Source organism: Meleagris gallopavo, chromosome 4 (genome assembly GCF_905368555.1).
Source record: "Meleagris gallopavo chromosome 4, MGAL_WU_HG_1.1, whole genome shotgun sequence".
Taxonomy (NCBI): domain Eukaryota; kingdom Metazoa; phylum Chordata; class Aves; order Galliformes; family Phasianidae; genus Meleagris; species Meleagris gallopavo.
In genome coordinates this window covers 18,176,391-18,192,585 of record NC_139407.1, presented here as the reverse complement: position 1 = coordinate 18,192,585, position 16,195 = coordinate 18,176,391, and the positions used below count along the sequence as shown (strand labels likewise).

The 16,195-nt window shown below is 37.9% G+C and overlaps 1 protein-coding gene across 3 annotated transcripts in view; it reads right to left on the bottom strand.

The window, feature by feature from the left end:
• DKK2 (dickkopf Wnt signaling pathway inhibitor 2) overlaps positions 1 to 16,195 on the bottom strand; it is a 169,451-nt gene that overhangs the window by 111,082 nt on the left and 42,174 nt on the right. For all 3 annotated transcript variants that reach the window (XM_085222309.1, XM_085222310.1, XM_085222311.1), the window contains 2 exons: positions 15,927 to 16,010; positions 6,211 to 6,532 (listed from right to left, as the gene is read on the bottom strand). The gene's annotated coding sequence lies outside the window, so the exon portion shown is untranslated. The remainder of the gene's footprint in view (positions 1 to 6,210; positions 6,533 to 15,926; positions 16,011 to 16,195) is intronic.

The following is a 16,195-nucleotide window of genomic DNA, read 5'->3' as shown; positions in this document are numbered from 1 at the left end:
CTAGGATAGTCAGTAGTCAAAGTCTACTCTCAGCTGCAGATTTTTTGCTGTGCACATATAAACTAATTTTAATTGAATAGCATAGATACGTCACAAGTTGTGAGCATTCATCCCATCACAGTTGGGCATACCAACCCTAGCTAAAGATGTAGATTCTATCTTTTTCTTCCTCTTAGAGTTTGAGAATTACACACTTGTATGGAATTGTATTAATTCATATACACGCACAGATTTCACAGACACGGACCTAGGGTTCAAATTTGAGGGTGACTCTGGTCCATGGTTTTTTTTTCAGATCTGTATCTGAATCTAGGGGAGTAAGTGCAGGGAATTGAAGGATTTGTTGTTCTATTGTGCAGCAATATAGAACCGAGACATCACTCGTGTAATTAAAGGAAATAAAGGTACACCTACATTAAAACTGAGGCATACTGGGTTTGAACTCTTAGAAAAATTGGAAAACGGTTAAAAACAATGCTCTACAGGTACCATACAAACATTCTATCTATTTAGACTCAGATATCTTTCACCTGTGAAAGTCTGCTGCTTCAAACAACTCCCAGCAAAATCACAACCCTTTTTGTGCTTGCAGAGACAGAAAAAAAAAAAAAAAAAACCTTCTTATATCCAACTTCCTTTATTTGCACACAGGGATTTCTGATTCCTCCACTTGAATAGACTGTCTCTCTATTAGAAACACTAAGACTATCAAAGAAAGAAATTCACAGCTTGCATGTTTCTAACATAGCATTACATGTGGCTAATGCAACAAAAGACTGTTTTGCAAAAGGACAGAATTTCTCTCCTGAATGGTGGGTCACATTATTGACAATCTAGGGTGCATTAGTCCCAGTGCTGCTAGCCAGTCAAGGGCACTGTCTCACTCCACTCGGTGTTGGTGCGGCCACACTTTCAGCCCTAAGAGCAGGCGTAGGCGCTACAATGTAAAAAGAATGTAAAACTATTAGAGAGCCTCCAGATGAGGACTACAAAGACAGTAAACAGTCTTAAAGGGGAAGACACACTCAAGAGAGGCTGATGTTTCTGGGTTTGCTTAGCCCAGAGCAGACGCCTCGTGGCAGTTGCAGCTCCTCACAGGGAGCAGAGGGGCAGCGCTGAGCTCTGCTCTTTGGAGGCAGCAACGGGACTCAAGGGAACGGCAGGGAGCTGTCAGAGGAGGGTCGGGTGGGGTGTCAGGTACTTCACCAGAGGGCAGTACCTCTGGTGTAACAGGCTCCCCAGAGCAGACATCACAGCCCCAGGCTGCCAGAGTTCAAGGAGCATTTGGGCACCGCTCTCAGAAATATGGTTTGAATATTGAGTGGTCCTGTGAAGAGCCAAGAGTTGGACTTGATGATCCTTGTGTATTTCTTCCAACTCAGGATATTCTATGAGATTACACTGCTACCCCAAGGCAGAGCCAATGCCTGCAAACCACAGACTCACTATGAACTGTACAACAAGCTGATTCTTTATTCCTTTTCCCAATCTGAAATCTACATTAAAAGGGGTAATCAAAGATAGAGGACTGTACCAAGTAATATGCAAGACAACCAATTTTTCTGAAAGTTCTTTTGAACACTTTCCATCTAGCATTTCCTTCTCTCTGAGTGCCAACCCTAAAGGTTAAGCAGTATAAAGGACTGTTTCATGCAGAAGAAGAAGTCTATAAAGATAAGTGAACCTGAAGCCTTTACAGATAAATTTTTGAAAGGTGGGTTCCTGAATTCACTCTACTGCTATATTAATGCATTACAGGTACAGTCTTAAACACATTTAATGTCATTTCTTTCTTGCATGGAATAAATTTTAAGAGTTAGTGCAGTGCATAGTTCAGTAATTTAGCTAATTTATTAATTGGCTAAAACAGTAATCAGAGTTATAAAACAAGGGAATAGAATCATTTAAATACATATACTATCTTATCTGTGGCCCCATGGAACTGTAAAAACGTTTCTACAATTCTGTAATTTAAGAACGAGGACCATTAGTGTGAGAAATGCATGGGACGTTGGTTAGGAATGCAGACATACATAGGAACTAACCCATTAACACAGTAGAATGTGTGAGATTTGTAAGCTTCAAAACATAACCAATATGCTTATTTACCAAGAATTAGAAAAGCACTTGAGAAGCAAATAAGATAGTAAATACATAACCAGAGGGGTGTTATACTTTATGACATCTGACTGCTCTTAAGAGTTGAGATGCAATCCTGTAAATCCATCACATAGTACTTGAATGCAACTACTGCCAGAAACAAAAGATTTCAGAACCTAGCCTGGATTTGAAAAATATCCCTACAAATATTTACATCAGCTTTTCACATGTTGTCACAGTATACAGGACTGTAATGTTGTAGGTATACTAAAAAAAAAACTTTTCTAATCTCCTTGTCTCAATGCATCATCCTTCTCCTCATTAACCTTAGGGTCTCGTATCATTTCTTTGATAAAGTGGTATAATTAAAGCAGTCTTAAAATGAGTTTGCACTGCCCTTCCTATTGTTGGAATAAATTGCAAAAGACTTCAGTGTCAAAAAAAAAACTTAAGGTGAGCATATTTTAGAACCACATAGCTTAAAATTTCAATGCCCTCCCTCAGCATCCAGAGTTTGGTGGTATATACAATTATGAGTAAGATCAAACAAGTCCAGTGAAGGATTCTTAAAATAATCACTTCCATAACCTGTATTGTGTATCAGCTTGAAGCAATTCAGCAAAAGCACACGTATCAACAACATAAAAAAATTTTCCTGTTTGACAAAATAAGCTAGGTTTTTTCATTTATACCCTCACAGTTCTACCTGCCAAAAGCTAAAAGCTTTGTAAACAAAATATATAATATAGCCGATGGAGACCGATGTTTATCAAGAGGGACACAAATGGACAGAGCAGGTGGAAGCTTCCAGGTCATGGGTACACATAAAACTTTATGTGGGAAAACCTGAGAAACAGGATAGTCTGTTCTCAAAACTGAGATTAAGCTTTAAGTGACTAGCAACAGCATCACAGCTACAAATTAAAAACTCCTTAATATAATTGTTTCTCTATTAATGAAATCCAGCCCAATTTCAGAAAAAGTTTTTGGCGTGTTTATTTTTTTCCTTTTTCTCCTTAACGCAACTTTGATTCAAAGCTATTGGAAAAAACACTGTGGTTTCTGGAGCTATTTAGTCTAACAAAATGTGGGCAGATCCTGCCGATAAAGGAATGATTTAGCCAAAATGAATTTCTATAATCAAAAATAAACTAGGATGGGGAAATCCAGACCAGCCTAAATGAAAGAGAACTTTAAAAACATCAATTATTTGTTGCAGCACAGTTAAATATTAATTCAGCCTCTTTAAACTCCTTCCAGTCAATCACAAAAAAAATGACAAAACACAGGGCTAGAAGGGAAATAAAATGTAATGTCTGGCTAACTTCCCCTCTCTGTTACATCTAAACACTGGAAAGACTCAAATAATTTACACACATGCAAGACAGAATCCGGCCTTCAGAAACATATAGCAAAGCCAAGGATTAAGCCAATTTTAAGCCTCTGTTAATAGAGAACCTTCTAGTGTTATCCCATTTTAATTAGTCTTAAAGAGAGCTTCTTAAGTCAGTTTGATAGCATAAAAAGGAACAGCCATTTTCTCATCACTAAAAAAAAAAAAAAGAATTCTCAGAAAAACTAAACAAAAGCAAAAGTAAAAAACCAACTAACCTCTCCTGGCAGCTCCACTCCCCACGCAGCAACACTCACTACACTAGCTGCAGCTGAAAGTCATTAAAGAAGATGAGGAACACCTGGTCTTCCCTCACCAGCTGAAAACTATCTGTTCTTACCCAAAAGGTGCCACAAAGGGTCTTGGTTACTATCCTGCAGATGTTTTGGGATACTGTTTAAATGTTCAGACTGGGATGTTTTCCCTGTCTTTCTAATTTAAACCTGCAAGCCTGGGAGTTAGCTATTCTCCACTGTGTCAAAAGCTTGAGCAGAAGAGTTAAGCAGGTCAGTACAGCAAGGCAATATCTCTGGTATTACCTGCTGGGAGAGGTCACGTAACTCCTACCCTCTAGAAACCACACTTTCTCCATTGTTTGTTTGTAATCTGGTCAGTCCTTCTTCAGCTTGCTGGTTACATCACACTTGTAGGAGAAAATATCTTCAAAGCATTCCTTACCCTGTAAGCTATTTGGCAAAAAGAGAACGAAGACAACTCTTCCTTCTCTGGCTAGACTGAGAAACCCTCTGTTTCCTTTGCCCTTTAGATGTTACGACCAAAGACCAAATTATATTTGAGTTGCTTTGAATGCCTCTTTCACCTGCAAAATTAGGGTAAAATTTGAAGTTTATGAAGACATTTACAGGGGATTTTCAAATACATTTCAAAGAATATATTTGCCAATAGAATATTTTTAAAACTGCGTGTACTGCACAGATTACTCCATGCTTTCCTCGTTCTTTTGTGCTGAGTACTGTGTCCCAGAACCATTTCCAGTAACTGCCAATACATTAGAAACCATGAGCAGACTCACAGGTAATGAGTTTTTTACTACTCAGCCATCTCTTCTATTCTGTGATGTTCTGTTTTCTCTGTATGTGTTTCTGAGAGGCATGTGTAGGCAGTAGTTACCAACTCATAAGCCATCCTTTTTTCCTTCTCTCTGAAAACTCTTTAGTTCTAGTCTTCCATTTGTCTTTAGCCACTGAAACAAACCTGCACTTTCTTCTACAAAACATTCAGCAGTCTATATCAAATAGCCATGGATATCCCAGGGCTGAAGGCTATACAGCATATCAGTATTCCTATTACATTTTGCCTCCAGCTACTCCTCTTAGCAGCATTTTCTTCCTGTTATACACTGCCTACCTCTCCATTTGTTTACCTTGGAAAATTTCTCCCCACTGAACATCCCTGCCTACCTGTCTTTCTCATAGCAGGTCTGGAACTCAAGCAGATTCTAGATTAAAAAGACTAGTAGCAAGTGTGCAGAAATACAAAGCAATAGAAAAAGAGAGAAAACTAAAAATACTTGAATGAGGTCAAGCTTTCCTCCTGGCAAATTAATAACCCTCAGATTTAGACCACTGAAACATCACCTGTGGCATAGTGGAGAAACTACTCTTTTTTCACAGACTAGTGTTTCCTGCCACACAGTTTCCTATGGATGTTTGTGACAAACATCCAAAAAGCTCTTCTGACATAAGAATTCTATTTGTTGAGTCCTAGTTAAAATCTAAGATTACTTTGCTGTCTTGATTACAGTAAATTTTTTTATTTCTTTATTTGAAACACTGTAACAGTAAAAGAAGGCACAAAATGTCCAGGTGGTTCCTGCAATGCACTGATAACTTTCTGACACAGGTGGTAGAGAAGCTAATGAGGGGTATGCTACTTGGCCTTGTTTTTACTAACAAGGAAGGGCTGGTTAAGGATGCGATGACTGGGGAAAGCTCAGGATGCAGAGATCCACAAGATGGTGGAGTTCAAGATCTTGCGTGGAAGAAGCGAAGCAAAGCAATAGGTAGAATTGCTACTCTGGACTTCAGATGAGCCAGCTTTGACTTATTCAAAGACCTACAAGGAGGCATCCCATAGGCTAGAGAATTTGAAAGTAAGGGGGCCCATAAGAGCTAGTTAACACTTAAAAAGCACTTCTTCCAAGCTCGAGATTGGTGCACCCCTAAGAGCAACAAGTCAGAAAAAGGTGGCAATACAAACAGAGTATGGATATAACTACCCACAGCACTATTTTAAAGTTTTCAATTGTGCTGTCATGTAATTTTTTTCTTATAAAATCCTGAACAATGCTGCTTGTTCTAGAGTAGAAACAAGCAGAAATTTGCTTGTTTCTGAAATAGCAAGGAGAGAAAGGAACAGATTTAACTCTGATCCCTCAAAAGCACATGTGTAAATCACTGATATTTTATTCCATATAAAAGGGAGGCAACTCCTTGGCATTCTAACCACAGGACTCATTAATGAAATCGATCACATTTAAGGTTCCCTCCAACCTGAACTATTTTTGATTCTATGATATCTAATCACTAGAGGTCAGTTATAAATACATGGAAGTAGAAACCAACACATGATTTCCAAATTGATAACATGAGATAGTGTATAATCAATGAATATACAGATGTTATAATTATGAAATAAACCAGAGAGTTTGGCTAAGCCAGTTAAAATAACAAAAAGAGAATAGATAGAATGCTTACCCGTGTCCCAAGCTCACTGCAAAACTCCAGAAGAGAAATCTCCAGAAAAGATCCTTCCCCACTGGTAGTCAGCTCTTAAATGGGTCTAGGAGAGGTGCAGCCAGGCTCCTCCCCTTCCAGCAGCACGGGTGAATTGCCTTCACCTGTGTTCCTGTGGCTGACTCATTGCTCGCCTCAGATCAATCAGAGATTCAGGCCGTGATTCAGCGGTTCCCATACAGATAGATATTAAAAAAGTAACATAGCTGAACACTGTTCTGGGAAGGGTGAGTCTTGATATTGATTACATCTGTTATGGAATGTAGATCTTTTTATGATGGAACTGTAATAGACCACAATTAGAAATAGTTAGCTGGTAATTTTCTATGGAAACATAAAATACTGATATGCAACTCAAATGTCAGGAATGTAAACTGAAAAATAAGATATTATTAACAGCTATTGTTTCTTAAAAATGTTATACACCATTTGGTTTTGAAGCCAGTTATCCCTTCAATAAATACATTGGAAACATCTACAATGTAATTTTGCAATGATGTTATAGTAATCTGTTGTGGTTTAACCTAGCAGATGGCTCAGCACCACAAATTCGTTTGCTCATTCCCTTCCTTCCCAGTGGGATGGGGGAGCAAATCAAAAGGAAAAAATAAAGCAGAACTTGTGGGTTGAAATAAAACTATATACAAAGATAGAGAAAAAGGATTATAATTATGACATACGTATACATGAATGTATATAACAAGTGATGCCCAAGCAATTGCTCATCGCTGCCCAGCCAATTCTCAGCTTTCCACCCCAAGCAGCAAAAGAGAGCGAGATGAACTCCTACCCCTTCAAAACTCCTTTTGCATTACATCATATGGTATGGAATATCCCTTTGGCCAGTTTAAGTCAGATGTCCTAATTCTGTCCCATCTTAACCCTTTCTAATTATGAGCTGAGAAACTCATCCTGACTCATAGAAATGGCCTTGGCTCTGTACAACACTACTTAGAGGCAACTATAAACATCAGTGTGTTATCAACACTATTTTCTCCTAGAACCAAAACATAGCATCAAACCAGGCACTCTGAAGAAAACAGTTTCATCCCAGATGAAACCAAGACACAATCCTAAACATTTTATAACTTGCTGTAACTTCATGTACACAATTCCATTTCCAAGGTGGGGGAGAAGAGACAGTAAGAGAAAATGGTTGTCGTGGATTAAGATTGGATTAGAGAAGAAATAATTTAAAGGGACCAAAAATGCTGAAGATTATTGTCAGTTACCATTTTACGTAACTCATCTTTCCCCCTTTTGCAGAAATAAAATATGTATTTTTCAGGCTTTGCCAGCAAATACTTTATTTCTACAGGAACCACTTGAGTGTTCAGTAGATCAAAGGTAGTCGTAAAGGTCAGTGTTCTTGCAAATCTGGTGAGTGTATGTTTACCTTACACAAAGGTTGTGATGTGAAACTTACAAAAGGGATGATATACACAAGAATGAATAAATTGATAGTTACATATTTTCTTAAAAAATTCTGCATGATAGTTATACAAGAAGCATTATATTGAGGAGAAAAAAAAATGAAAAAAGTACCTTACATTACTTACACTGACATAATAATGCTAATCTAGCCTCTTCTTGCATAGCCTTTCCTTATGCTTAAGTCTGCGATACTGAAGACAAAAAAGAATTCATGTTCGTATATTTAAGCATGTTACTAAATGTGCCTGAGCTTAGACTCTACCTTTTTTATAAATTAAAAAAAGAAAAAGTAATCATTGTCTTTCCATTAATCTAAAATATTATTTTATTATTCTAAAATAGTTAAAATGCTTTGTGGTAGGATAAATAAATTAGAAATAGGTTTTAAAATTGCTATTATGAAATAAGCTGCATTGCTCTTCTTGCACTACGTTAAATATATTAAGCATCCAGATTCACAAGACTCATCTGCAATAAGGCAGATTTTTTAATAGAGAAGCAAAATCTGGGATGAAACTGACTTTTTGTAGTCATGAAGATGAAGAAACTGAGAAAATAAGCATCCATTCTGCATGAAAACAATACATCTAATCACTTCAAGAAATAATTGTATTGTTTTACATAAATGAAAGTATCTTAAATCTTCTCTCACTTCACCTCCTTTTTTATAACCGTTGTCCCACTGCACTCAGCAGATTTACTCTTGGCTTATGTCCTGTTCACTGTCAGAGCCTAGACTTCAACTCAAAGAACTCTATTTAGCCTTCACAGAGTGTGGATCCAGACCTGACTTGCCAAATTATTTTCATCTTTCTGAGTTGTGACCTTTGACTTCCGGAAAAACTAGTGAGCTTCCCTCAGTGCCTTACATGTTCAAAGCAGCACAAGAGCCAAGACAATGACAGCATAATCACTGAAATCAGTGCTAATCACTGAGATAGATTCACTACCCATTTCCTAAATAGAAACAAAGTGAACGTATTTCTTAATTTGGAAATAGAACCGGGCAGTTTCTAAAATATTATGCAAGGTCACAAAGTTAAAAAAGAAAACTAGCAGTAAGATAACACCTCAAAGACTCCTTTTAATGAGATAAGTTATTATTTTACTCAACTTCTTCAAAATGTATTTGTCTGTTCCAGTCAAAGATGAAATATACTATTTCCCAGGTGACAGACCACAGCAGTGAACTGCCTCATGTCAAAGCCAGAGATAATTACAAGGACTGCTTGAAAAATAATGCCTCCCATTTTATTATGTTGGCCTGCAACATCAGAAGCAGATGTTATAATTTAAACACTTCAGATTAATTAAAAATTCAAAATCTCCAAAGGAAGTTTTTTTTCAGAATAATCCTCACAATGAAGATTTCAGGCAAAACATTTACAATTGGCTGCAACTTCAAATTAGAAATGGATAAGTCATTCTGCGTTTTACATTCAGCATAACATTATATGAAGGCTACTTATTTTTCCTCCTCAGACCGGAGCAGGAGTTTCTTCTGCTAATATGAAACACTCCTTTTTTCTGTTTCAGACAAAATGTCACTGGAAAGATGGAATGCTCAAAGTCAGCTCAGATCAGCTGCAATTTTATGCATCTGTGTGGTCCTCTATGTACACAATAGCCCTCTGTAGTTATATGATTTGCATCCCAGGAAACTGATCAAGGAGAAGGCTTATAACTAACGACCTTTGAATGGTCATTGAATTCCTCACTTCAGAAAAAATTGCACCCACTGACATTCATCAATGAATGTTTACAGAGACCAAACAGTGGATGCGAGCACAGTGAGGCAGTGGGTGGTGTGTTTCAGCAGGGACAACAATGAGTTCACTTCAGCTGGTGCAGTTTTGTATGAGTGCAGCATTCGGTGACAACTACGTTGAAAAAGTAATGATTTGTAACTGAGAATTTGCTCTATCAAATAGTGCTATTATATCTTATCTATTGTAGTTTCTGCGGAAATAAATAGGAGGCATTACCTTCAGAGCCACCTACTTACATTGCTGAAAGAGAAAAGAGAGGAGTTGGCTATAAAACCTCAGATATGTCACAGGGAAGAAATGCTTTTGGAGAAGCTCAACTTGAGCACAAAACGGAGGAAAATAACAATCTGTGACTACCTACAGCAATCTATTCGAATCAGAGGGAGATTTCGTTACAGAATACCTTATGCTTTCTTACATTCCATGGCCTACGTTTTTTATAAAAGCTTTGAACTGTGTTGTCTCTTCCAAATAGTGTTTGCATATTTCTATCAAGCTATAGATAGTGGGCTAATTCTTCAAACAATTATATGGTAGATGAGAGAGTGAAGCACAGTCTGTCAACAAGTGTTAACAAGTTCCCTCTAGATCATCCTACATTGTCCAAAAACTACCAGGTTATAACAGAATAGGATTTAAACAAATGGATTGGACTGGAGAGTTGATATCCCAAAAATTACATATGGAAGGAGAATCTTTAATGACTAGCAATAGTCAAGAAAGCCAGTGGGTAAATGGCAATGAAGTGAAGAACACCTGATCCTACCAACTCAAAAAGAAATTTATAATAATCGTATTCTTGAGACCAAAGGAATTATCAGGTCTGATGTCACAAACTTTTTTTTCCCAGGTTACACTGTACAAGACTGTGGAAAAATTCTTCTCATGCACAAATCAATGAGGAACATAACAGCTGCTTATGTTCCGAATGCTATACGATATTCAAACATTGCTATTTTCCTCTCTCAATTTCATCTCCTGCTCAGACTGAAATGCTTTATATAAATGCTTTATATACACAATTATTATTAACAATAATATTAATAATATTATTAATAATTATATATAGTGTATATATATAATGCTTTATATAAAGTGATACGGATACTTGGGTGAAGATATGATAAGGTATACTAAATTTCCTTCTGCGTTGGGAGCTTCTGAAATCCAAGCTACCCAATGCAAATCTGTAAGACTATACAAAGTGCTTTCTTCTCATCTTCCTCTGTCCAAGCTGCTGCCAAATTGAGATTCTATCTTCCTTCAACTCATATTATGTACCCTTAATCTCAGACCCAGAAAAAGGACTTTAGTTGGTATTACAGCACCGAGTAAAAGAAAGTATCACAGCCACAAACTGTTTAGAAGAATAGAGTTATCTGGAAATGCAGCCTGTGAACCAGCACTTGCTCTGAACGCATCTCACCAGAATGTTTTAGGTTAACTTCTATTGAAATAATGTACATAATGTTACTCAATTAAAATGGAAACTGTCTTAATAAAACTCTGCTATTTTGAAAGAATCCTAATAGACTTGCTTTCCCAGATAATTTGGTAGTGGAAAAATTCTGTGGAACCGGCATGTCTGACAGGATGGATGCTTTCCACTTCCTAAAAAACTCTGGTGCCCTAATAGTTTGTGTTATTTATTTATTAGACTGTGCTCAAAACAGAGCCTAGTAATGTGAGTTCTGTTAAGATTCTAAAAAAATTTTTGGCTTTGCTCTGTTTGAACTCTTACTGTCAATTCATTTGGTTTGAATAATATGCATGATATAATCGTAGATTTTGCTGTGGAAAATCCCTTTAATAAAGAAAAACATCTGAGACCTTGAAATATGCAGAGGGTTTTTTGCAAACAGCAGAGTATAGAAAGCCTTGAACGCTTACCAAAGAGGGTGATGCGTGTCTACTCCATCTCCTAAAAACACTTCCTCCTTCAGATTTACAGTTACTAAGAACAGAGCAATTTTGATCAAAAGAAGCAGCAGCAGCTGTAAGGGAGAAGTTCAATTCTGATTGCTTCATCTGGAATGAAGGGAGTAGTGGTATAACTTTATTATACCAGGTGCAGTAAGTGGCTTTATTTCATTTAATCTGGAGAACAGAGGAATTTGTCACATACAAAAGATGAAAATCTTGTCCTTCTCACCTCTGCCTAGGCATGATGATTATTGGCTGGGTCTTCATAAGAAGTTGGAGATTATGACGACTGTTTACTTTCTCCTGCATAACTGTTGTAAGAGGGCTGGTATTTTGCTTCACTACAAAGGCATGCTGAAAAGTTACTTTTGTTTGGCATTTGCTGGAATGCACTTGTTTTGGGAATGTGTGCTTCTGGGATTCGTGGTGGGCTTGAAGTTTCAACTGTACATCATAGTACACTACTTGTTACTTGATACAGGGTTTATTAACACTTATTCTAAGAACATTCTGTATACCAAAGTGATTTTTGACTGGCAGCGTACGCTGATAACACAAAATGGGCTCAGATAGAATTTTTTTTACTCCTGTTCCTTTTAGTGGTAGTACAAAGGATTATTTAGCCCAGTAAATGTATCACCAACTTATCAGTATTATCTTTGTTTGAACTTAGTTATGGGGGTTGTATATTCTATAATTGTATTTATGCCATTAATTCAACAATACGGTTCTGTGTGAGGCTGAGCAGGAGCTAAGTTCAAAGTTAATAGAAAAGATTTATCCATCATCTACTTCCTTGAGAAATAGTTCTTAAATGCCACTGTTTCTGACACATTAATATAATAAAACCTCATAGCACGAAGGATAATAGCTATACAGAATAGAGAGCAGGAGAAAGTCAAGCCCAGTATTTCTAGGTTAGACAAAGTTAGAAATTGCATTTTCTTGAAAATAGGAAAAACAAAACAAAAGTTATTCACTTGTTTTTTCTCTCAAGGGAAAACAACTTATTTTCAACAGATTGCAAGTTCATTAACACGTACACAATACGGCCGGGAAAATGGAATTCAGATCATCTCTCTTCAGTACTGTCCAATGTCACATCACCAGGTTGCCCCTATTTCAAATAATGAGTATACAGGACCATTACTTCTAAGTCAGATACAAAAATATAATTGTGTGCTCAGTCTACATGTAAACAAGAGCGAGTGTGCCATACAAATCAAATCTTGAAAATGTGACTGACAAATAAGAAACCTTTCTGCTCAGATTTCGTGAAGATGAATTCTTAATAGCCATCAATGGATCTCAGGCAGAAGCAATTGCACAATGCTAGGAGAAAAGAGTGATACAACTTTTGGCAGACAAGAATTCTATGACAGTTTGAGATGCTCCTGAGTTCAGCTTTGTTGCCCATCACTATAAAAATTAAGCTCTGCCACCCTTCAGTAGAAAGTCCCTTAGTACATAGTACTCATTTCTATCACAGTCTCTATCCTATTTTCTTCTGCCATGACCATTAGACCAAAAATCAGTATTAGTTAGAGAACTCACAGGTAAACCACAAGTAAAAATTTGTTAAAAACACACAATATCTATTTGCACACATACTTCCAAAACATGCCTAGACAATTTTTTTTCTAGCATTGTTTTTATATTTTCATTACCAAGGAAAATCAGTGCAAAACTTACAGTTTGCCTGGAATCCCACTTACTATTACGGCTAATGATGTATGACACTTCATGCTTGTTATCTTCATAATACTTACAACCTTCCCACTTTCCTTAGTTTAGTGGCCACATCTACTTTCTCCATTACCTTCTACTTTCTCCATTACCTTCATGGGAAGCCAAAGCCTATAAGGTCTGCATTACTAATGCTCCAAATTGTACATTACAATTCTAAACATTAGTGTTGACTGTTTCAGTCACTAGAGCAGGCAGTGAGCATAAGTATAAAAATCACTGCTGAAATTCTCATGTTCTGTTAGGTAGGACAAATTAAAGTCACGCTTTTGCAGGATTAAACCAATAAGTTAGCACTATGAAATCCTGCTGTGGATTGAAACACCTTTCCTGTAAAAGATAAAAAGCATCAAAAGTCTGACTATAATTTAATACAACTTTTGACTTTTTTTGTGCAAAAATCACCACTGTTTCTGCTTATCTGTGAACCAGCTATTTCTATATGCTGATTTCATTCATGTTAATATATATTTTTGCTTTATTTAAATGCATTTGTTATGTAGGCAGTCCCCAATTACGGAAAGTACTTCTTACTAAGAATAGAAAGTTTTGAACAGCAGTCACACCCTTTCCTGAATCAAGGCCATTCCAAGCAGTGGAAGACTACAGCATTCATAGAATCAGAGTTGCTCAGGTTGGAAAAGACCTTAAAGATCATCAAGTCCAACTACAACTTAACCATACTACCGTAACTCTAACAGCCCTCCGCTAAATCATGTCCTCGAGCGTCCAAATGGTTCTTAAATACATCCAGAGACGGCAATTCAGGCACCTCTCTGAGGAGCCCATTCCAGTGCTTAACAACCCTCTCAGTAAAGAAGTGTTTCCTGATATCCAACCTAAACTTACTCTGCCGCATCTTGAGGCCACTTCCCCTTGTCCTGTCACCAGTGAGAAGAGACCAAGCCTGCTCTCGCTGTAAGTGCCTTTCAGATATTGGAAGAGAGCAATAAGGTCTCTCTTCCCAGACTAAACAGCCCCAGTTCCTTCACTCTCTCCAAGCCCTTCAGAAGCCTTGCTGCCCTTCCTTGGACCTGCTCCAGCACCTCAATGTCCTGTCCGTACTGAGTCCCCAAAACTGAACACAGCACTCAAGGTGAGGCCTCACCAATACCGAGTACAGGGGCAGGATTACTTCCCTAGTGCTGCTCACCACACCATTCCTGATACAAGTCAGAATGCCATTGGCCTTCTTGGCCACCTGGGCCTCTGCTGGCTCATATACAGCCGACTGTCCACCAGTACACACCAACGTCCCTTTCCATAAGGCAGCTTTCCAGCCACTCTTCCCCAAGCCTGTAGGGTTGCCTAGGGTTGTTGTGACCAAAATGCAGGACCTGACACTTGGCCCTACTGAAATTCACACAGTTTACCTTAGCCCATTGATCCAATCTATCCAGGTCCCTCTGTGGTGCCTTTCTCCCCACTGGCAGATCAACACTCCCTCCCGACTTGGAATTGTGCTAGAAGCTCATGCCTTAAAGAGAAACAGTCCTTATAACCTAATTTAACTGATTCCAAAAATTCCTTTCTTGCTTCTCATCCTACGTTTCCTAGGCTATCACTTTGCTTTTACACAACTGGTATCAGAAGACAGCGATGTTAGCAGGGCATCTTCCATGGGTTGCACAGAACCCGTGATGTAAAATCACAGGAGTTATCAAATACTGAGTGCATTTCAGGGACTCAGCGCCACCTGCTGCGGATGAGGGGAAATTTGCTTCCCAAGCATGTATGTCCAAGAGCTTTCCTTATGAATGTATCAACAATACCCATATGAGCAAGCGATTGAAACAGCCTACCTCTTGTGGGCTTGTCCAACTTCAACGATTTTGTCATTGTTTGAACTAACTGTCAAAGCAAAGGTATGCAAATAATTACTATTCCCACACTCCCTTCCCCCCCACCTAAGCATCAGTGCTATAAAGCCTGTTCTAAATTTTAAATAAAAGATGTTTATTCCTTTTCTCAGACTACTGTGAAAGATTTTGAACCAAAATCTAGTAAACAGCTGACGATACACAAGCAAAGACCATGAGAAAAGGTCATGTTACATATCCTCCACACACTCTTGGAGAAAATTCTGCTGCATACCACTTAAATGCAAACTGTATTCCTGAAAAGGAAAACTTTAATTCTAATCTCTGGCTATTCTGCCTCAGACTTAGCTACCAGTTTCATGAGTCAACAGAGAACCTTCAAGAAAAAACAGTCATCCTGAGGACACATTTGCTTTCCACTCTCATTCCTGCTGAGGACCTAAATAAACTCAGCGAAGATGACCCATTAGTGAGTCAGAAAAACCAGTGACTACTTATGTCTCTCAATGGAAAAGAGGAGAGCTATGTAGCGCGCATCATGCAGAAGGTAAGTCCAGACTAGTGATGAGAAGAGCAGCCTTAGCCTAGGAATGATTCCAGAAGAGGCTCTCCCAAGTGCTGTGATATAGAATTTCTCAATTCATTAGCTATATCACTCAATGAAAATAAGGAATTGGAACTGATTGACATTATGAGAGAGAATAATAGAGTGGGATGAAATTTCCAGCCATTCTACAAGCAGCAGAAAGTAGCTGATGATGAACTACTTTAAGAACCCACAAAAACCTGGAAGCAGCAACTGTGAACTTGTTCAGAATTTGCCAACTGACACACTCACTGATCTTGAATGTATGGTCAGCGGGCTGGTGCCTGAGTGTAAACACTGACTTGTTGCTGCTTCTCCATAAAAAAGCGTAATAGAGTAACATATGACAACAATACAAAATTAACTCCTGCTCAGATAACCAGTATTCTATCCACTCACCCTCATTTTCACTTCAGATCCTCTTCTGAGAGTAGAATAAGCATACAATTCTTTAGTCTCCTGCTCATGAATAAATTTCATTCTCTGAAAACATAAAAATGAGAACGAGTAATGGAAAACCTGTTAAACAAATTTGCGTTGTATCCTACACATGCAGAAGCTGCTTTCACAGCTACTTTGGAAAGAGTAGTTTGTCCTTCCCTTTAGGCCATGAGGAAAATACCTATTTGTCTAACTCAACTTTTCTCAAGCCCCAAAAGATACATTAA